A 23,156-nucleotide genomic window follows, 5' to 3' on the forward strand; every position below is an offset into this window, starting at 1 on the left:
TGATCTACAATCTATAAGTGTAGGTGGTCAAGGTCAGCCCTATCTCCATACCCATCAGGGTAGACTTAGCTACCCAGCTAGCTACACTGAAGTTAAAAACTACCGTGCCTTGTCTCTCTTAGGATTTCATACTGAGTTAGGTATCTCAATGGAAAAACACTTTTTTTCTCAATGAAGAGATACCCACAAAAGCAGAAACTTCAAACCTACTACAGTATGTTCCCCAGTCACCCAAATTTCCCTTTATCTGAAAATCCTAATAATCTGAATCCACAGTGTGTACCCCAGGTAATCCTGCAGCTGACCCTCACATGGCACACTCCACAGCACCCCATGCAAAGCACCCCCAGCACAGCCTTCCCCTGAGGATGACAACACTCACCCCTTCCCTGTAGGCACAGAGGTGAACACAGTCTCTCAGAAAGCCACACCCTGTGCCAACTCTCACCCCAGCCAGTGAGTCACCTGTCCCTTGGAGTCCCCATGCCTAGCCCCCCACAGGTGGCTACTGGAGAAGGGGCTGATCCTGGCACCCCTTAAGCTGGATCTTCCAGCGCTCATCAATGTACATGGCTGTACCACCATCCAGGAGCCTGCAAAGTTGCCAAACTGGTGCCTGCAGTAGCAGTGTGTGGCCAGCTCTGAGCCAGGCAGCAGCCAATTCCCAGGGCCAGGTGGGGCTTCAGGCCTACAAGCACCAAAGTAGGCAGACAGATGGCCAGCCTGCACACCCCACAGCTGACACTGTCTGGGATCCAACACCAATGGGCTCTGGGCTGTCTGGCCAGGCAGTGAGAGGCAAGTCAGCAGGGGATTCTGCATGGCAACACTGGAGCACTGGAGGCAGCCAGAAGAGCACAGGAAATGTGGGACCAGGATGGGGTTGGAAGAAGCAACACTTCCATTGATCCCAACACTTGGTTATCTGCAAGTTTTGGGTGTCCCCCAGACCATACAGATTAATGGGCTATAGTGTACAGGCAAATGCTTTTTAAAACAATGCACAATATGCCTGCAGAACTCACTGCCACAAGATATCAATGAGACCAAGAACTTTGCACAATTTGCCCAGCTGATACTGGTCACTGTCACAGACAGCATTCTGACCACTGGCCTAATCCTGTATGCCAATTTCTATTACTGTATGTATTTTACCATAAGAAATCAATTGCCCCAACTCACCCATTCTACAACTCTTTCTGAACACATTTATGGTACTTGACATTAATTAAAAATACTGTAAATTTCCAAAACCATTGATGGCAGAATGATTTCAGAACATCTGAAACTACTTCAGATCAAAATTCCACTAGCTATTCAAAGGAACTTTACAATCAGTGGCAGATGTAGCCTCCCAATTCAATGGGTGCATTCAGTGGGCCAGTCCTTGTTACTCACAGCAGTAACAGACACCCACCCATAACATGGTGGGGGAGATGGCCCTGCCAGGAGCCCAACACCCCATCCCTGCAGCCTAGAGACTGGGATACGTGGAGGCATTGCTCCACCCGGCCTGGCCACCAGCACTCCCTCTGGCAGATTTTGCCCTTCAGGCCTCCAAAATGGTGTGTGATTCTGACATCATTGTGCAGCGACGTGCCACTATGACACGTGGCCCAGGCTATAGAGCTGCACGCACCTCCATAAACACAAAGGAAAGACTGCAGCTCTCCAATCCCACCCCACATCACCCCAGAAGGTTGTTTTGGCACCTTTAGTTTTGTGATTTCTGTGGGTGCAAATGACCCCAATCAAGCCCCGCTAAAGCCACCCCTGTGTACAACTCATGCACAGTTTATCAAGTGTTTTTGGTAGACTGTAATGCTGCCTTTATGAAAATGAACAATTCTTCCAAAATTCAGGAGGCATGTAAGTGCCTTATCTTTTAAGCAGGTCAAATGAGATGATTTAGAAGCCAGACTACATTATTCTAAAGCACTATTTTCCCAGTTGAAATCTAGGGCATCCTGGCTTCTAAAATTTGCCTTTGAAGACATTTGATAAATGATACACCATATCCAACATTTCATTTCTCTTTATAATGGTGATAAATGGCAGCTGAAAGATGATTGTCAATGACTTTAGTGTAAAGCTTCAAATGCAGCTCAATTCATCTCCTTTCCACTTTTTGTCCAGTGACGTATGTGTGCCTGTTGCATTAAAATATTTCTCTCTTAGTGAGGACTTCATTTGCATCTAATAAAAATGGCAGTGCTTCAACATTTGGATAGGAAACAGCTCTAGCAAACATCGATTTTGCTAAAGGTTTTATACTGCCACCCACCACTGTAGTATTAGAGCACCTTCCATATAAAATTAATACCACAATCCCTATTGAATCTCATGGAGTGTCAGGGGGGGGAAAGCTCTGCAAGGAATAGAGGTTTTGGTTTTGAGTTTTAAAATGTTTGTTTACTTTTTTTGTTGTCAGTATGGGCTTAATGGGTAGAATGGGATGTCAGTGTTGTAAATAAAAAGGTCAAAGGCTTTTTCAAAGAGGAAGAAAAAGATGGTTAAGACTTCATTTGCCTGATCTCCTCTGAAGGTTTGTTCCATAGCCAGATCCCCATGACCAAGAATGTGTCATCCCCTGCTCTTATAGGCTTCATCCTGTGTTTGTGATCTGCATTGTCGCAGAAGACCATAGCTGTCACGTGGGTTCACAGATAGAATTTCAGTGTATAATGCAACAGGGGCTTGATCCATTAATTAATCTGAAAAGTAGGACTAAAGCTTTAATCTGGCATCAGAACCTGACATTTGTAGAAACACAGGCAACCTGGCTTAATTATTTTCCACTGAACACTGTCAAGTACTATAGATGAAAATTTGGGTTTTGTTTAGAAAAGGTACAAAATGTATGACATTTTGAATAGAAATATTGAACTACGATCTGCTCTGCAAGGGATTTACTTCAAAGATGCACTTGGCTTCCTGGCTTCAGTGGAGTGGTATGGAAATTTGCTTTACTTCAGCATGGGGTGTTAATCAATGCAGAATGTGAGCCAATTGGACAGAAATACAGGGGGTAGATCGGGGTACCTCTTAGTCCTCCAGCAGTATGTCTACTCACTCTCAGCTTCTTGCATGCCTCATGCTCCCAGTTCCTCGCACGCACTTCCTCTCCTCTGGCTCCCTTTGGCCTGATTGGAGAGAGCCCTTTTATAGCATCAGAGGGGCCTTAATTAGAGTCAGGTGCTTAACAGCCTCACCTGACTCTTAGCAGGTTAATTAGAATCAGGTGTTCTCATTAGCCTGGAGCAGCCCCTGCTCTGGTCACTCAGGAAACAGAAAACTGCTTATCCAGTGGCCAGTATATCTCTCTTCTACTACTCTGCTGTTCCCAACTGGCCTGGGTCGATCACAGTGTGCACAACCAACATAATTCCACTTTACATGTTGAAGAAGAGAAGAATGTGGATGTAGCAGGAATATGAGATGTAGCTGGCCAGAGAGAGGGTGTGTCAGGGCTCACAAAGCCTGTCCTGCAGGGGCCACAAAGCAACTAACAGGAAAAGTAATATCAACACTGATAATATATTTCCTGTACTTAGTAATATGAATGTAACGCTGCCTATAGTTACTTGGACACATCTGTACAAACAGTAAACTAAAATATTACATATGTTTAAATGTCAATGAAAAAATTTATAAAAGGTAAAAATGCAGACGGATGTGTAAAAGTCAAAATATATAAGTGAGGGAAAGTATTGCATGCTTTTTTTTAAAAAAGATTGACCAATAATTTCCTATTTTTCAAAGAATTACATGGTAACTATTTTCCAGTACTGTCATATGCACAAAAGGTATTTCATAGGACTACTTGAGTGAGTAAAGATTGCATGTACAAGTAAGGGTTTTCAGGATCAGGGCTATGATCTACATATTTTAGTATTCATATAAATTATGAAATGGTCTTATAAATATGGATCATCCGTACAGGTCTGTGCAAATTACATACTGCTTCATACATTCTGTAAACCTAATTATTGCAACACCTATGGAAGGTTATCTCTGTGAACCGCAAGGAATATTTTAAAATGAAAACTTAGATTCTTTAGAAAATTGTGCGACTCCCAGAGAATAGCTGGTACAACCCCACGGTAAAAAAATCCACTGATCTATGACATCCAGCCTTATATTCATTTCTATTCAAAGTATGCCAAATTATTTGCTCTGATTTGATGTCAGTGGGGAAAGCTGTGGTATAGAAATCTCTGCCTGAAGGAAAATGACCTAAAGACAGCAGTTTTGTCACTTCCCAATGCACTGATTTAAAACACACGATAGTACTAGACAAGTTGTTTAACATAAATAGAAGGTGAATATAAGTAATGTAATAGGATGACAAGAAGAGTTTCATATATATATAGGTTCATGTTTACTGAGCTGAGATGTTCACTCATAAGCCTAAAAAATTAAAGTTACTAAACTTCTTTATTTCATAGGAAAGATAACCCAAAAAAATGAAGTTTAAATAAATCAATTACATCAATTGATGATATTTTTTCACATTGCAAACAACTTCTTAATATACATTTTGAATCAGGTTGAATTATTTAATTTTGAATATATTATCTAATGAATTTAGCCCTTTTTTCTGTTCACAAATCTTCTGCAAATCATTTGTGACCCAAACATGATTTCTGAAAGTGTATTCATTATTCTTAAATTATAAACAAGTATCTTTAATTAACAATTTTCAACCTTTGGCTTTAACCTTCTCAATTTATATTCCTATCATTAGACATTTTAATAATCCTCACAGCTGCAGGAAACAAAAACCACCAACATTTCAAGCACTGAAAGTTACCATTAGCTAGTGAAATGATATGAAAGTATGCACAGATTTCAAAACCGCCACACTCCTGGACTTTAACAGAAATCAAGTCATGTAGATGTGAGCGTTTAGTCACACCTTCTGCTAAATTAGCTGTTATCATCTATGCTGAAGGGGAATGAAAAATGAAAATGTAGTTTCATTCAACTGAACTTGTTAAATGCTTTTTTTTGCCCTCCCTGATATGTTGTTCCTCTCTTGACAGAATAACATATTATGCACATAAGATTGTGAGGGAAAAAAATAAACTCTGTAAAAAGTTTACAATAAAACGACAAAATAATGGTAAAATAATGTGTGGTCAGTGGTGGTGTATGGACCTACAAGGAGAACTGGGAAGGGAGCTTTGGTCACAACTAGAGGCTATGGAGCCTATGAAAGTCACATTTAACAAGTAGCTAGTTGCTGTAAATTGGGACTCTTGTCTTAATTAATGAGAAAATGAACAGAGGCAGACAAAGCTCAACGAGCTGAGCTTCAGTAAATCCCTCATCTGACGCAGCTGGGGTTATCAGGTTCTCTATAGAAAAGAGAGCCTTATGTAAATTCAGAACATTGATTATTTTTTGGTGCTGATGTTATACCTTTGATATTTTAGCTACAGGCAAAATTTCCTGTATGACTAGACAGACTAAGGCGAGCATGTCTCAGTGTTGCTAAGAGTTGTTAGCTTGAAGGATATAGATCAGACTATTTCTGTGTGCTGATAAGGCCAAAGCGGTTGGCTACGGAGTTGAAAGACACTGCAGTTTTCATAACAGTCCTGCTTAGATAACTGAAGAAACCAGGTCAGTACACACAGTAATACAGTACACACAGTACACACAGTAATGGGGAGCGCCTAAAGCTCCAAGGAGAAATTAAAGTAGTAGTCCCACACCCCACAACCCTCCTGCAGGAGTGAATCCCCATGGAGTACAGAAGACCTGTGTCAGCAACTACTGAAGCACTGTAATGTGGAATTCTGTACTGCAATGGGGAATTTCTCTGGAATGTTGCTGTGAGCCATTTTCTCACTCACTCAGCCAGCCCTTCCTTTCATGACACCCATTCTCTGCTCCAACAGTTCTCTCCATTTCCCTGTTCCTTCCAGTCTTTTCCTTACCTCTTCATTACTACTTTTCTTCTGCCTCCCTGTAAAAGAGTCCCTCACTGCAGGAGTGCCTCCTCACGGCCAGGCCCATATTGACAGTCACTCCATTGCTGCGGCAATCTCTTTTCCATAACTCAGCCCTCCGTCCAGGTCAAGATTTAGTTCACCCCTTTCAGAGTAACAGCAAGCCTAACATAAGACAGGCTCACAAGAGGATGTTTGGCCTTCACATCCTTGCCTCAGAGATTTCCAATGGCCTCATACCCTTCTCTGGATTCATACTTCCTTGTCAGTGGCTGGTAGGGGAATCTGGGCCTTCCCACTACACTGGGTTCCAGGCCAGGGACCCTACAACTAGCAATCAAGGTCTGCACACTTCCACTCCCACTCCTTGCTGCTGTTTCCCTGGATTCCTTCCTACCCAACCTTTCTCAGGCCTTCCCCACAGCCACTCTAGGTTGAGCCTTCTTTCAGGGTTAGGATCCTATGGCTTATTCTCCCCCATGGGCTTCCTCCTCACCACCTTTCTGTTCCCAGAGAGTGATCGCAGACTCTCCCTGCAGCCCCCTTGTACTACAAACTTCCGCTCTTTATACTAACCAGCCTGCTCCTGCCCAGCTGGACTTCACAATCAGTTATGTAACAATCTTGGAGTCCATTAAATAACAAACCAGTGAATTAAACTTTAATAAAACAAACTGGAAAGCGTCTCTGGTGAACTGCTGTGAACAGCTATGTGGTGTTCCCTGCCTACGCCACCAAGGCACATTTCCAAATACCCACATTCACAACATAGTCCCTTATGAGGGACAGTCTCCAAATCACAATCTTTCATAAATTTCTTTAATAGGGAAGATGTAGAAATATAAACTAATTAACTTTTATGTACATGTATATAAACAGATAACTATCTAATAACATGCATTAAATTCTCAACCCATGTAGTACATTTCCATAACCCCAATGTGTCAGCTACGTACAGAGGAGAGGTTACCAGCACATCATTCTTGAGTGAGTCTTTACCACTCACTTCACTCAAATACCCCTTATACAGGCAGGTTAGCAAGTCTCTATGAGGCTTTTAGGACATTTAATCTCCCGCTCTGATCTTCTCAATATCAGCCTTTTATTAGAGTCTGAATTGTTTTCTTGTTCCTTGACAAGTTCACCTTTGTGTTTTGATGGTTAAAGAATCAGTCAAATAAGAAATGCCAGAGTCCACCTCAGCTGTCAATGTGTTGGAACTTTCTGGAATTGATTGTAAATACCTTTGGTTATGTCAAAATGTGTCCCCCGGTCTGTCTGGACTACATAAGACCTTGGATGTAGCTGTTCTTTAATGGTACCTCTTTGGCCCCAAGTATCTGAGGTGTAATTCCTCAGGCACACTCTATCACATGGGTTAAGAGATGGGAGATCACGGGCCCTATTGTCAAAATAATATTTCTGCTTCCACTTCTGATTTTCTTTCATCTTCCATATGATTTCATTGTTATGAGATTTCAGCAAGTTATCAGTAATTGGTAAATTAGATCTATCCTTCTTCCCATTAACAGCTGAGCTGGAGAAAAGCCATTCTCCAGAGGTGTACTTTGGTAAGCCAATAAAGCTTTGTACAAATCACTCCCACTGTCAAAAATCCTTTTCATAAGGTGCATTACTGTCCATATAGACCTTTCCACGTGTCCATTTGATTGGGGGTAATTTGGCCTTGCTGTTTTATGATGAAAATCACAATAGATGGCAAATTGCCTAAAATCTGCACTGGAAAATTATGCCCCATTATTGCTGAAGACTTGATCTGGAATTCCATGTCTGGAGAAGATTCCCTTCCTGCCAGCTATCACTGACTAACTATTAGTACTGTGCAGTGTACAAATTTCTGGATACAGAGAATAATCATCTGTGACTATTAAATAATCCTTTGATTGCCAGATAAATAAGTCAGTGGCTACCTTCTCATAAGGCCTTTGTGGAACTGCACGAGGTCTCAGTGGCTCTGCCTGTTGGCCTGGGTTGTAGCTCAAGCAGGAAAAGCAGTTCCCTACCATAATAGTGATGATGTGACTGATCCACAGCCCCTACAGCACCTCTCATACTCATTGTTTGCACTTCATAATCCCTAAGCGACCCTTGTGGATCTTCTGCAGCATTTCTTTTCAGAGACTCATTGGAATTACTACCTTACTGCCCTTGAAAATCATCCCATCTATCACAGTAAGTTCATGTCTGCAGTTCCAATAGTCTCTTATGCTTGAACAGTAACTGCTTATGCTTCAGGCTACCCTTTAATTATCACTTCTTTAAGGATTCCCAATGATTCATCTTTCTCCGTTTCCTCTTATTTGTTGCAGTTTCCTGTTAACTATGGGAATTGACTTTACAATCAGATCTACATAGGCTTGCATCTCTTCTCTATAGTCTTCTTTGGCTTTGTGGGAGCTACTGCTCTGGAAAGTGCCTCTGTAGTGAACATTAATTTACCGAGCATGTAGGTCACAACCAAATCATACTTTTGCAGCTTTATCATGGTTCTTTGAATCCTTAACAGTCATTTATCAGTTTGCTAAATAACACTATCACGGGCTTGTGGTCTGTTTCAACTTCCACTGTCTGTTCATAAATACATTGACTGAACCTCTCCCAGGCAAACAATATTCCTAAGAGCTCCTTTTTGACCTATGCTTATCTGGTTTCTGCCTCAGTCATTGATTTGGATGCATATGCAACTGATTGCCAACAATCCTCATGGTTCTGTAAATTCAGTGCCCCTAACCCAAACTGTAAAACATCTGCTGAGATTTTAATAGGCCTTCCTGGTGCATAGAACTTCAATACTGGTTTATGTATCAGTTGTTGTTTTAAACCTTCCTGTGATCCCTCCAGTTCTCCATCCCAATACCATTCATTTTTATTCTCTAGATGTTTTCTCAAAGCTGCCGCTTTGGTAGATTAGGTATGAATTTTTCAAGATAAATACCCATTCCCAGGAACCGTTGGACATCTTTTTTTGACTGTGAATGTGGCATCATTTCAATGGGTGAAATCTTCCTCTTATCACATTTTACACCTTTTTTGGAAATAATGCCCCCAACAAAAGTCAGTTCTGTAATTCTTAAAACACAGTTCTCTCCTTTTTGAGGTTTGCAGCTCTAGCTGCATCCAGGACTTTCCGAAGTCTATAATCATGCTGCTCTTTCATTGAGCCCCAGATGATGATGTGATCCACTGAGGTGTGAACAACGATTCATATGTTCATAGATTATATGTATAGTTTTGTGGCACACTTCTGGGGCTGAAGCTATGCCGCAGGGTAAGCGTTAGAATATGTATTTTCCAAATTGGGCATTAAATGTGCATCATTTTGAGCTTTCTTCAGTTAATTTTAGCTGCCAAAAATCTGAGGATGCATCCAATTTACTGAAATATTGAACATTTACAAACTGAGCCATAATCTCTTTTCTGGTTGGTAGTTTGAAATGTTCTCTTTTTATAGCCTTGTTGAAGTCTCTGGGATCTAAGCACGTGTGTAGCTGGCCACATTTTTCTCCACAATGACTAGGGAGCTCACCCATTCGGTGGGCTCCTCAAATTTTTTGTATTACTTGCATTGATTTCATCCTTGCAAGCTCAGCCTTGAGTTTATCATGGAGCACCTTTCTACATGGATGGATAACTGGAGGAACCTGCTTGTTTATCTGGATTGTATGTTCACCCTGCAAGCAACCCAACCCTTGAAACAAATCGTGATATTCCCGAAAGAGTGCCTCATAAACCAGGTTCAGTATGATCTTGTAGTGAGAGCACATGTTTTACCAGACTGAGTTTCTCACATGCAGCCAGGCCTAAAATTGGCACTTTTGACACTACAATGAACAGGAGCCTATACATAGTGTTTTTATGGTTGATGCAAGCAGTGCACCTCCCCTTCACTGGTTTACTTGTTCCAGAATAACCAGTTACTTTTATTTTTCTTGGTCCCAGTTTTGGTCTTATTTTTAGTCTCTCAATCTTGTTCAGACAGAATATTAAGCTGAGCTCCTGTGTCCAGTTTCAGTGGACAATTGTTCCATTTACTGTCATAGGCAGTATCCAGTCCTTCTCATCAGGCTTGTTAGATCTCAGTACATCTCAAAATAACTCCTCGACCAGATAGTCTTTGGGCTTGGCTACACTTACAAATTTGCAGCGCTGCAGCAGGGTGTGAAAACACACCCTCTCCAGCGCCAAAGCTCCCAGCGCTGTACGTTATTCCCCACATGGAGGTGGAGTACGGACAGCGCTGGGAGAGTTTTCTCCCAGCGCTGGCGCTTTGACTACACTTAGCGCTTCAAAGCGCTGCCGCGGCAGCGCTTTGAAGTGTAAGTGTAGCCAAAGCCTTTGAAATACACTTGATTTTTCTGCATTTGGGATCTGCAGAATTTTGCAAAATGATTATTTTCTCACAGTTTTGACAGAGTTTCCCAAAGGCAACACACTGTTTGGGGCCATGCTGCCATCCACACCTTCCACATGACTGTCTGTACCCGCTCTTTCCCCTAGCAGTGGTTTTCATAGAGGGTGGTTGCACTCTTAGATTTGACCTATTCTGGCTACATTCTTTTGTACTTAATACATGGATAACCTCTTCTGGTGAACTCAGTTCTTTGGCTTGTGGTTTCAGTTTCTGCTGCCCTGCATATTTGGAAAACTTTTTCTGAATTTAAGTCTCCTTCACAGAGAAGTTTCTTTCTTAACACATTGTCTTTAATGCCACAAATGATTCTATCTCTGACCAGAGACTGTCAGCTCACCAAAGTCACAGGTTTTACTGAGCTTCCTTAATTCTCTGACGTATTGCTCTATGGTGTCATCAGTTTTTTTGCATGCATGTAAAAAAATGTTTCTCAAAGGTTTCATTCCTTTTTGGCATGCAATGTTCCTCAAATTTAGTCAGTATTTTACTTAACTTCATGCTTCACTTTCTTCAAACTTAAAGCTGGTTATAAATATCCAATGCTTCCTCACGAAAAACATGAAAAAAGATAGATGATTTCACTTTATCATTTTTCTCCTTTGCCCCTGTGGCTGCTAAATACAATTCAAATCTCTGTCTGATTTTTTTCCAGTTCTCTTCAACATTGCCTGACAATTGCAAACTGGATGGAGGTGGCAGCACATCCATTTTTGGCTTTTTTCCCCTTCTTAAGCTAGTCAAGCTACTATAGTGCTCACCAAATACATGCCAAAGCCTCTGTGTGGGGTGCTACACATGCTTCTCTGGTGTGTCCCTTTGTCTCTGTTTTCAGTTACAAACAAAGGCGTTAACTTCAAAATGACTGCAGATTCCTTCTCATTCAGTAGGTCTGACACCATGTTAAGACCTTGGGGTTCATTAAATAACAAACCAGTGAATGAGAAAGAAATAAAACTTTAATAAAAACAAACTGGAGAGTGTCTCTCCTGAACTGCTGCACACAGCCATGCAGTATTCCCCACCCCTGCCACCAGGGAACATCTCCAAATTCCCACATTCACAGCACAGTCCCTTATGAGGGAGCATTTCCAAATCACAATCTTTCATAAACATATCGCCACAAGTTAGCCTTGCTCTACTTCTAGGTGCAGCCAGATAACATAATTGTCCTCTCAGGCCCACTTTATCCCATTCAGGACATGTGTCTGGTACACACTCCATCACACTCCCTCATTCATTCCCTTCCCCTCAGTCTTTTTGTTCAAGGAAGAAATCATCTGAGGCCCACAAAGGTGATGAGTGTTTTTTTCAGTCTGAAAGCTTGTGTGAATTAGAAATGTGTGGTGTGTGTTCTAGCAACTTGTTAAAATTTTAAGACTTTAAGGCTCTCTTCCCTCGTGGTTGCCGTAGGCAGCATGGAAGCTGTACAGCTGCATTCAATTAAGCTAATTTAATGTTCTATTGCCTGTCTTGATCAGTTTGAAAAAAAAACCCAGAAATACGATGCAAGATAGGGCACATATACACTTCACGTTCCTTCACAAATTCAGCAAGACAGTTCCAAATTAATAAGGAAATAAAGACTCAAAAATGGACACTGTAAAAGCAGTTTTTACACTCTGTATTGAAAGTATCACATACCTATTATAATATAGCGCTCTACCTAAGAGGAGTCTGGACAAAAGCATCTTTTATAGTTCACTGTCACTTAGTTCCTAGAAGAGCAAGCAGCACTATCCAGGTGGTAACATTCCTATCTAATGAATTCTTAATGTAGTACAATTTATATTCCATATAGTACCATAGCTGTACAGTGAAACCTAATTATGAGAAAGGCAAGGTTGTTCAAAATAAGAGAAAACAGGCCAACAAAACTCAACCACAAAAGATATTTAAAATTATTTAAACAATTAGAGAGGTAATGCCAGGGATAGTACTATAGGGGCAACACTGAGGTTGAGTTAAAGCGGGGGGGGAAAGAGTTAAGTGGTCTCCTGTTTGGGATTTTTTTTTTTAATTTCAATTAAAACAGTAATTTGGGTTGGACTTAAAAAAAATTCTTACAGTGACTATAGCCTCTATGCCACCTTCACATCTCCTTTAAGGCTGGTGTAAGATCCTACTTCATTTACAATATTGCAGAAATTGCAGCTTCCACAATATTAGGTTTCCACTGCAATTTAGTTTCAAATTAGCTTTGCACAGTTCAGAATTTTGCATACATTTTGAGGTTTGCAACAGATACCTTTTCCCCATTAGTACATTAAATGATCTTGGATAGTTTTGGGCAGGGATGTAACCAGGGCGGGGTGAGTGGGGCAGCCACCCAGGTTGCAAAGCCATGGGAGGGGGAGGGGGAAATGGAGCAGTAAAATGATGGAAAAAACGGTAAGGGGTAGAATGCTTCAGCAGGCAAGGTACTGCCTGCCTTACTGCTGCGCTGCTGCTGGCAGTGACGCTCCCTTCAGAGCTGGGCACCCGGCCAGCAGCTGCCACTCTCGGGCCACCCGGCTCTGAAGGCAGCACCACCGCCAGCAGCAGCACAGAAGTAAGAGTGGCAATATATGCTTCCTGCAGGGCTCTACCCCTACCAGATTTTTTTCATCATTTTTCCAGCCCATTTTTCCTCTCTTCCTCCCACCAAGCCTGGCACCCTGGATGACTGCCCTACTCACCCCGCCCTTGTTACAGCCCTTTGGATACACCAAATTCTCCAGATATCCAAAAAAAACAAAAAAAAACAAAAACCAAGCATAACATAACAGCGGGATGTTTATATCATTCCAGCAATTTTTTTCTTAAACAAATAGGTCTACAGTGGCTTTTCCAAGTTACTGCTATTAATAAAGGTCCATTATTACTTTTCCGTGATTTTCCATGTCTTGTCTGCAACTCAGCTGCAATTATTTGATGATCATCCTGCAATTCAAGTAGAGTCTTAGGCTGGTGGCAGCCAGTGACTAAAACAGTTCCCCGTGCAGACACAGAGCAGCCACAAGACTGTGATATCTTATGCTGGCTAAAGTGGTTCCAAAGGCACTATTCTACCAGACAAGGATCCTTGCCTAAAAAAGTCACTTCCCTGCCTGCAGCCAGCCCCCATCCACCTCTTGCACCAGATTTACATCCACACACAGTGCTCCTTGCATCAGGAGAACACTTCAGATATTTATTTATAGCATCTTTAAGGTTACTTTGAGGTTTTCCTAGTAGTACTAAGTGTCCTTTCCAGGGCACAGGATCTGGCCTATGATTTCTAACCTGACCAGGGGCGGCTCTAGGTATTTTGCCGCCCCAAGCACGGCAGGCAGGCTGCCTTCGGCGGCTTGCCTTCAGCGGCTTGCCTTCAGGAGGTCCACTGAAGCCACAGGACCAGCAGACCCTCTGCAGGCATGCCGCCGAGGGCAACCTGCCTGCTGCCCTCACGGCGACCGGCAGAGCACTCCCCATGGCTTGCTGCCCCAGGCACGCGCTTGGCGTGCTGGTGCCTGGAGCCACCCCTGAACCTGACACTGTTGTTGTCCCTTTAAAAACTAAAAAAAAGGAGTGTTCAGGCCAGCTTTTTGTGCATGGATTTCATGTTTGGAATTCATCCTCATTGAATTCAAATCCAAGCACGTTCAGCATCTAGATCAGGGAGAGGGCAAACTACAGCCCGCAGGTCGGATCCGGCACATCAGGGCTCTCAATCCGGCCCGCAGGATTGCCAGCCCCATGGTGCAGTGGGGCTAAGGCAGGCTCCCTGCCTGCCCTGGCCCCGCCCCGCTCCCAGTAGCAGCTGGCAATGCATCCCTGTGGCCACTGGGGTGGGAGACAGAGGGCTCCATGCACTGCCCGCACCTGAAGGCACCACTCCCGCAGCTCCCATTGGCTGGGAACAGGGAACCATGGCCAATGGGAGCTTCAGGGGTGGTACCTGCAGGTGAGGGCAGTGCACAGCGGAGCCACCTGCCCCACCCCACCCCCAGGAGCCACTGCCGGACATGCTGGCCACTTCTGGGAGTGGCACAGGCCAGGGAAGGCAGGGAGCCTGCCTTAGCCCTGCTGTGCGCCGCTGCCACCCCAGAGCCACTCGAGGTAAGTGGAGTCAGGCCAGAGCCCAAACCTCTCCTGCACCCTGAACCCCAACCCCCTGCCCTGATCCCCCTCCTGCACCCCTCCTTCACCCCAACCCCCTGCCCTGAGCCACCTGCCACACCCCACACCCGTCCTGTACTCCAACCCCATGTCCTGAGCCCCCCCTGCACCCCAACCCCTTGCCCTGAGCCCCTTCCTGCACACTGCAACCCCTCCCACACCCTGCACTCCTTCCCACATCTCAACCCCCTGCCCCAGCCCTACATTCATGGCTGTAACAGGATGCTGGTACAAAAACACCTAATTACCCCTGCTCAGCCAGCTCCAATCAAGAGAAATAGGTTGAGGCTGGTGAAACAGACCTGATGCCTGGCCTGTGGATTGGCTCCACCTGCAGACCTGACAAGCCAGTAGTCATAAGGGCTGGGAGCCAGCAGAAAAGGCAGCCAGGGAAAGGTCAGTCTCCTAGCTGTGGGCTGACTGCAGGAAAAGAGGGAACTAACCCTGCATGCCTTGTATATAAGCTCAACATTTGTGATGGGAGAACTGTGTGTGTAAATAAAGCCACGGCTGCTGCATAACTGGAGGCCTCTCTGCACTTTATTGGGACAGCTAGCGAGCAGGAGAGGGGCAGGGCAGTGGACCCGGTTACAATGGCCCTGCATACAATTTCCCCACCCAGATGTGGCCCATGGGCCAAAAAGCTTGCCCATCTCGAGCTAGATTAACCCTGCCTAGTGCCAGGTCTCTTGATCTGGTAGCTCTGGTAGATGGATTCTTTTCTCTTCTTCCCCCGCTAACAATGTAGTCAAGGACCAGAGATGAGCCGGGCAACATATTGCTGTCTCCTCCAACCATATGGAGGGCTGGCAGAGCCAGTAGTTCTTCTCTTCACCTTCTCAGCGAGGCTAAAGGAAAAAGGAATCCCAAAGATTCTTCACTGAGAGAGGATGAGCAGCACTGGTGATCTTCACCCCATTTCTTGCCCAGACCAGGAGCTGACTAACTATTCTCTTCCCCATTCCCTCACTAAAAGCATGGAAATGGGAGCCAGAGTGAGACATCCCACTCCCAGCAAGGCCGGACAAGGAGAAGCCAAGAGGGGTTCTGCTTTGTCCTTTCCAACAAAGCCTATGAATACTCCTCTCTCTCCTTACATAGTTGCCACCAGTCCCCTGGCAGAGTATGAAGAGATACTCTGATCTGCACTCTGCTACCTCCGTTTTTAAGCCAAAAAAAAACCAATCAGTGGGATAAGAACCCCTGCTGAGTGCACTGATCTTTGGGCCCTAGCTCTACCTGAGCAATGGGAAAAATCTCCCTCAACATCAGCATGCCTTAATTGAGCCTATTCAAATCACTTGCTGTTATGAATATTTGGCATATTAAGAAAATATTTTATTCAGTTTTCCCATCTACGTGTTGCATAAAAATTGACTGTACTTTGAGTTCAAGAAATTAAACCTAGCAGATGTATAATCATAATTTAAACTTGTTTATAACATGACTATAATATGGAAGAAAATTGCAACTTTTTTTCCCATTAAGTTAATAAAAATTGTGACCATAAATCTATGTTTCATTAAGTAAGCCACTGTAGGATTTTAAAACTCGACAATGCACTTGTGTGTGTCTATATTTTAATCAAAGAATTCAGTTACTCAATGTTACTCAAGATGCTAGATTATTAAAATGTCATTTTAAAGATCACGGGAGGATTTTTTCTTAGGATTACCTGTAAAACAGGATATGAAACTGAACCTCTGGTTCCTTTGATAAACACAGTATTATGAGGGTTCTCAAAGAATTTCCAATATCTGCTGGTATCATTTTTCTGCCATTAAAATTTATATGTTGTTAGTTTCTTATGTGTAATGAAATAACTTCAGTTTTGCACTTCATTTTTAACTTTATAAAAGGCTTTGTAAAAGTTTAAAATGGCAATTTCGTGGCTGTTTCTGATAACATGATATTTAATTAGCATAAATAGTTTCAAACTGTGGTCATCTATTAGATTTTAATTTACAATAGCTAAAGAGAGGCCTTATTTAAAGGAAATACTGGACAAGGCCACACAACTAATTATTCCTCCCTACTAATGATCTTGCCCCCTACATTAAATGTATCAACCGCACACATCTTCCTATGGAGCTATAACTAATTATTTGCCTAATATTAATATAATTTGCCGAATTCATATAAATCCTGAGTACCCAAGGACTAGGTAGTAGAGCAGGGGTTGGCAACCTTTCAGAAGTGGTGTGCTGAGTCTTCATTTATTCGCTCTAACTTAAGGTTTCACGTGCCGGGAATACATTTTAACATTTTTAGAAGGTCTTTTTGTAAAGTCTATAATATATAACTAAACTATTGTTGTATGTAAAGTAAATAAGATTTTTTAAATGTTTAAGAAGCTTCATTTAAAATTAAATTAAAATGCAGAGCCCCCTGGACTGGTGGCCAGGACCCAGGCAGTGTGAGTGCCACTGAAAATCGGCCCACGTGCCGCCTTCGGCACGAACCCTAAAAAATTTTAAATGGAGGTGCAGACTTCTTTGGAAATCTTAGAGTCTGCAGACCCTCAGGGGTCCATGGACTACAAGTTGAAAACCACTGCTCTAGATCAGTGGTTCTCAAAGCCGGTCCGCCGCTTGTTCAGGGGAAGCCCCTGGTGGGCCGGGCCGATTTGTTTATCTGCCATGTCCACAGATTTGGCTGATCACAGCTCCCACTGGCCATGGTTTGCCACTCCAGGCCAATGGGGGCTGCGGAAAGCGGCGCGTGCCGAGGGATGTGCTGACCGCCTTTCCCGCAGCCCCCATTGGCCTGCAGCAAACTGCGGCCAGTGGGAGCTGTGATCAGCAAACCTGTGGACACGGCAGGTAACAAATGGGCCCGGCCCACCAGGGGCTTTCCCTGAACAAGCGGCAGACCAGCTTTGAGAACTGCTGCTCTAGATCACCAGTTCGCATCCAGTCCAGTAGGCTGTTTGGTGGCCTACATGAAGTAAGTTGGAATTCTCAGCCCTCTCTCCAGGTAACATCACTACTGGCATCCGTCTTGGCAGTCTCAGAGAAAAAGCCAAAGAGCAAATAGTCATGAAGAATTTACTACCTTCTTTGATTCCTAGAGATAGTAAGTCTGTGTTGAATTCTATTGGTGGGGCCACGTAGAAAAGGTTTGCATTGATGCTGCCTGTGCTAAACAGAAAGCTTCAGTTTCTAGTTCTATCAATCCAAACCCCCTCATTAATCCTAAAATCATTTTCATTAAAATTATATATAATATACATGTATTAGGTAACCAAAATATTAGCAAATTGTGAAATACTAGTATATAAGGACAGAAGGGCAAAAGTCAAAAGATGTTTTGCCACCACAAAGTTGAAGGAAACAACGGGATCAGTATAAGATTCTATACACATTAGTTTTACTGGCATACGCTCTACCTCTAAAAATAATATTCTAGTGTTTATTGAATTTGAGTTAATGTGGTAGAATTAATTATTTTAATTACAGAAATAGATACAAGGGTTAACTGAAAAGGAAACTGAAAGTGGGTATAGAACAGAAATTGATCCAAAACCAAAACACCTTCTGAGTAAACAGATGTAATAAAGTTATCAGGAATTCATTGCACTTAGCATCAATGTTTCTGCTTGACTCTTTCAACTGGAAGTAGGACTTCATCATATTTCTTTAATGAATCCTTACCCATGAATTTTCTGAGTTTAAAACATTTAGTATTTTCACTCAGAAGATTTTTTTAAATGTTCTATAAGTGTTTTTAGGGGAAATATATACATATACATAACCTTAACTCTAAAAATGTGTGTGTTGAACTATATAGACTATTTCAGATGTCTATATCTCATTACAGATGTCTTCATACAACATCATCAAACATTTATGTCTCAGCTTTTCTGTATCACTTATCAATCATGAAGGGATCACAGAGGGCAGATATGAGAAGAAAAATATAGTTAAGCCTAATACACATTATTCTTTTAAAACATACATTTGCTTTGATTTCCTGTGTAGTTGAGGTGACTCACAACCAAATGAAATACTCTATACTTGTCAACAATTCTACATCATGATATATCTTTTACTTTAATTCTACACATCATAACAAGTGTGGAGATCACACACACACAAGAAATGAATGCCAAGGTTCAAAATATAAAATGTAATGTGGTAAAGTGTGTTTTTCAAATGAAAAACCAAGAAAGGAAGAAATTAAAACAGGAGCTATTTCAATAAAATAAAAGCAACAGAAACTCCAAATACACAAAGGTAACGGATCAATATTTGAGGAAAAATCAACTTTAAAAAAATCAATGTAAAGTTATTGAAGGAAAGAATGGTCACATGAATAAAGGAGACTTCAAACAGAAAATGAAGGTGAGATGGCCACAGAAATAAAATAGATTTAAGCACAGAGTTGCAGAATGCCAACTCATAAGGGGACAAAAAGGTTATATGCTAGAACAACATGGGGTGTATGTGGTAAATATAGCAGAGTCCAATAAAAGCAAAATGATTGTGAAGATGATTTTCCTTTTACAGGAGACTGGTTTGAGTGGGATATTGTGGAGATGGGGGTTGGTTATGGGAGTTGGGGAGTGTTTTTTGCACATGTAAGATTTGACCAATTAATCTATCTTTACTTTTCTTGCAATTTAAAAATAAAAAATGCTTTAAATGTCTTTAAGAAGCTGACTACAAATAGATATAATGACAATGTCTTGCCTGACGGAGAGTAGATCTAACAAACAGCATGATTTCTACCGCAGTGCAGTATCAATACTAGGTACAACTTCTACTTGTAGGACAACCCGTGTAAATCCAAAGTAACTCCCCTTTGATATCAACACAGATTTACAATGCTGTAATAGAACAGAATTTGGTCCCTAGTGTGAAATTCACAAGAATATGGTTTGGGAGGAGGATTTAAAATTCACTTAAGTTTTTAATTCTGAATATTTTACTTCATCAGAACACCATTAGTTTCACACTATAAAATTATCCCCACAATCAAAATGGCAAGGGATGGACAAATTGGCTTAGGCAAAATAAGAACCAGACTAAACTTTTGCCCATTCCCTGGACCGAGCCTTTTTCACTGAAATCCCATTTCCAGGAAAATCCAAGATACTGACTACAGCACCGAGCCTTTTGCATCTCCACCACAAAGGTTTCAGAAATGGGAGTCACTGAAATCCAAGTTCCAGAAAAGTCCAAGAGAATGACTGCAGCAGAGACCAGTGCTCAAGGGTGAAGCCACTACAGTCCTACCATAGTTAATGAGACGCTGCTGGTAGCAGAAGTTGGGAAGATGATAAAGATAAATGTAGGATGATAAACTTAGGGAAGAAAAAACAAGTGCAAAAATACAGAATGGGAGATAAATGCTTGGCAGCAGCACTGCTGAGAAGGATCTGGGAGTTGTGGTGGATCACCATCGCAACATGAACCAGCAATGTGATGCTTTTGCAAAAAAAAATGCAATTTCAGGTTGCATTAACAAAGGCATAGCGTGCAAATCATGGGAAGTGATAGTACCACTCTACTTGGCTCTAATTAGGCCTCATCTGGAGTACTTTGTTTAATATTGGCTACAGCTGTATAGAAAGGATGTAGAGAAACTGGAAAGGATCCAGAGGCAAGTGACAAAGATGATCAAAGGGATGGAATGCAAGCCATACGAACAAAGGCTTAAGGAACTGGGTATGTTTAGTTTGAACAAGAGGAAATTAAGGGGGTTCATGATAGCAGTCTTCAAATACTTGAAAGGCTGACATAAAAAAGATGGAGAAAAGTTGTTCTCTCTTGTCACAGAGGGTAGGACAACAGGGAGTGAGGGTTCAAACTACAGTGTAGCAGATTTAGATTAAATCTCAGGAAAAATTTCCTTACTGTAAGAACAGTAGGACTATGGAACAGACTGCCTAGAGAAGTCATGGAAGCTCCTTCATTAGAGGTTTTCAAAAGGAGGCTAGATAGCCATCTGTCTTGGATGGTTTAGACACAACAAATCCTGCATCTTGTCAAAGGGTTAAAATAGATTAACCTTGTGGTCCCTTCTAACACTACGATTCACTGATTCTAAGAAAGGGACATCAGAGTGGGAGTGGATTCTAGGGAATGTGAGTTTCCCATAGAGGATCCACTACAGAACATGACAAGCAGGAAAAAACTCTTGCTTGGTGACGAAGATGGCCTTGTGTTCAGACAAACAACTCAAGAGGGCACCAAGAAGGGATGGTTCCGAGTTTTAGATAAGCTTCTGAAATTTGAATCTTTATCCAAACTTTCATCCATGACAAAAACTGGGCTGCATTGGCCTCCCTCCCCAGTTCAGAGCTCCCAGATCTGGGAATAAATTAATGTAACCATTTAAATGGTTAATGTAATCCTTGCATAGCTGCTTCTTTCCTAACCTGGCTTTTCCTGTTCAAGTTAAATGTTATTGGTCAGATGCAGGGGCGGCTCTAGACCCCAGCGCACCAAGCAGGCGCTTGGGGCGGCCGTTTCCCGGGGGGGCGGCATTTGGCTCCGGTTGAGCTCCCGCAGGCATGACTGCGGCAGGTCCGCTGGTCCCGGGCTCCGGTGGACCTGCCGCAGGCATGCCGGCAGGAGCTCAACCGGAGCCGCGGGAAGAGGGGACCCGCCGCGGGACCGTGGAAGGGCGGCGCAGCGCTCCGCGCTGCTTGGGGCAGCGTGTTTTGTAGAGCCGCCCCTGGTCAGATGCAATATGCCACATAGTCTTAAACAAAAGTAATTAACTCTCTTACGCCATTTTTTCCTAAAGAAGTCACCTTGCTTTTTTTTTTAAATAGGCAAATTCAAAAGATAAATATTTTACAAGTTCACAGTAAATCAAAACAGTAGGCTATAAAAATGAATTAAACAAAGCTCAGAGAACAGTAAATTGATAAATGGAAATGAGTAAAACAAAGGGAAAGTGTAAAAGACAGAAAAATGAAAAGCAGCAGCAATGTAGAAAATGGAAAGTAGTGAAAGATTATCTCTGTGACACTGGGAATTGATTTCTCTGACAGTGAGAACAGAATAATAGAGCACTAAGAACTGAGAAATCACTACTCTAAAAGCCACAGTTTTAAATACCACATGTAAGGTAAGTCACTGCCTATCAATTCTGTCACTCACATTCTGCAAGTGATTTGTGGGGAGACCAGACAATCATCATATTCAGTTAGAATGTTGATTACTGTCCCCTTTGATTTCGGTCATTTAAAAGTTTCTGTTTGTCACATTTGCCAATGGAACAAATATCATTTTGAAGTCAGCTAACTGCTGATACAATGAAAGACTTTACCATTTTGAAAACTCAGATATAGAATAAAAATAGTTACAATGGGAATATGACAAAATAATTTTTCTAGTTTTTTATTGCTGTTACTATGCTTGAATCTGCAAAAGTAGTTCCACTGAAGCACACATCTGAGGGTAGAATTTGTCCCTTAATATTTTAGCAAAAAAAACAAAAAAAACCAGCTACAGTTATTTTAAACATTTCTCTTAGAAACAATAGGAACATGCATGCATTTCCAGGCTTTATGGTCTAGTCGTGTCTGCAGTCTCAGTCCCTGAAAGTTTTCTTGGCTGTTATGACTTGTGAATTCTTCACAAGTAGCCTCTAACTTGCAAACATCTGCCCACAAAAAGCCCAGTCATACATACATTCAAAACCTAATGTTTTTGCAATTGCTAAGGACTGCATACATTTAGGACAATAAAAGCAGCATTAAAATGTATTAAGGTTATTTCAATGATGTGCTGCATATATAGATGCTTTTAAGTCAAAATCCAATATACCATCCCTCTTCACATTTAGTGTATTGAGATAACACATCTATAAAGTACATAGAGCCAGTTTCAGCCTCATAAATAAATCTCCACTCCTGAAGTGAATAATCTAAACTTTTAACCCTCAGTCACATGGCATCTGTCTCTGTTACTGAAATTGGATTGGAGGAAAGGCATTCCTTATCTTATTTAGCATGTTAATGGGTAACAGTATGAAAAAGATCACGAAGATGGATAGGGGAGAATAATCAGCAAACCAGATATTGCCATTATGAGACTTCATAGACCTGATTGTCCTCTCACCTGCACCAGTGAAAATCAAATGCAACTCAGTTGAAGTCCATGGCCTTCCACCAGTATAAAAGTGGTGTAAATGTAGAAGGAATTATTTCCTACCTGTCATATTTTAGCTACAGGATAGTCATGTTGTTATTCACAATCCAAGAAAGACTTGTTGAATGGCAAAACATAAATCCTGTACCATTTCTCATATGTCTACCATCTTCAGTCATGATACAAGATATTTGAGTTAAACTGGATATCTAGTAGCCTTGGAATAAATATTTAAAGTTCTTCATTCCTTGACTTCCCTCATATTAACTCAAATCCTCTCCTTCCTCCCTAAAGGATGCATTGTAGGTATTTCTAATTATCGTTGTTTTAAAAATAAAAGTAATGTTTACTTTACGGTTTTACCTGTGAAAAAGATTTCTACTTTGTTCTGAGGTGTCTTAGAGAAGGGAATGACCAAAGTGACTTTTTAACTTGTGTGAGTTATTTGCTTTTGGCTTGAGATCTTATCCATCAAGTTTCAACCCAGGCTGACTTTGTTTCACAGCCAAGTTATAAAATAGAATG

General features: G+C 41.9%; 1 protein-coding gene across 6 annotated transcripts in view; it reads right to left on the bottom strand.

The window, feature by feature from the left end:
- The window catches only part of OCA2 (OCA2 melanosomal transmembrane protein), a 290,480-nt gene that overhangs the window by 200,017 nt on the left and 67,307 nt on the right, over window positions 1–23,156 (bottom strand). The window lies entirely within an intron of this gene.

Source organism: Mauremys reevesii, linkage group 1 (assembly GCF_016161935.1).
Source record: "Mauremys reevesii isolate NIE-2019 linkage group 1, ASM1616193v1, whole genome shotgun sequence".
In the NCBI taxonomy this organism is placed as follows: domain Eukaryota; kingdom Metazoa; phylum Chordata; order Testudines; family Geoemydidae; genus Mauremys; species Mauremys reevesii.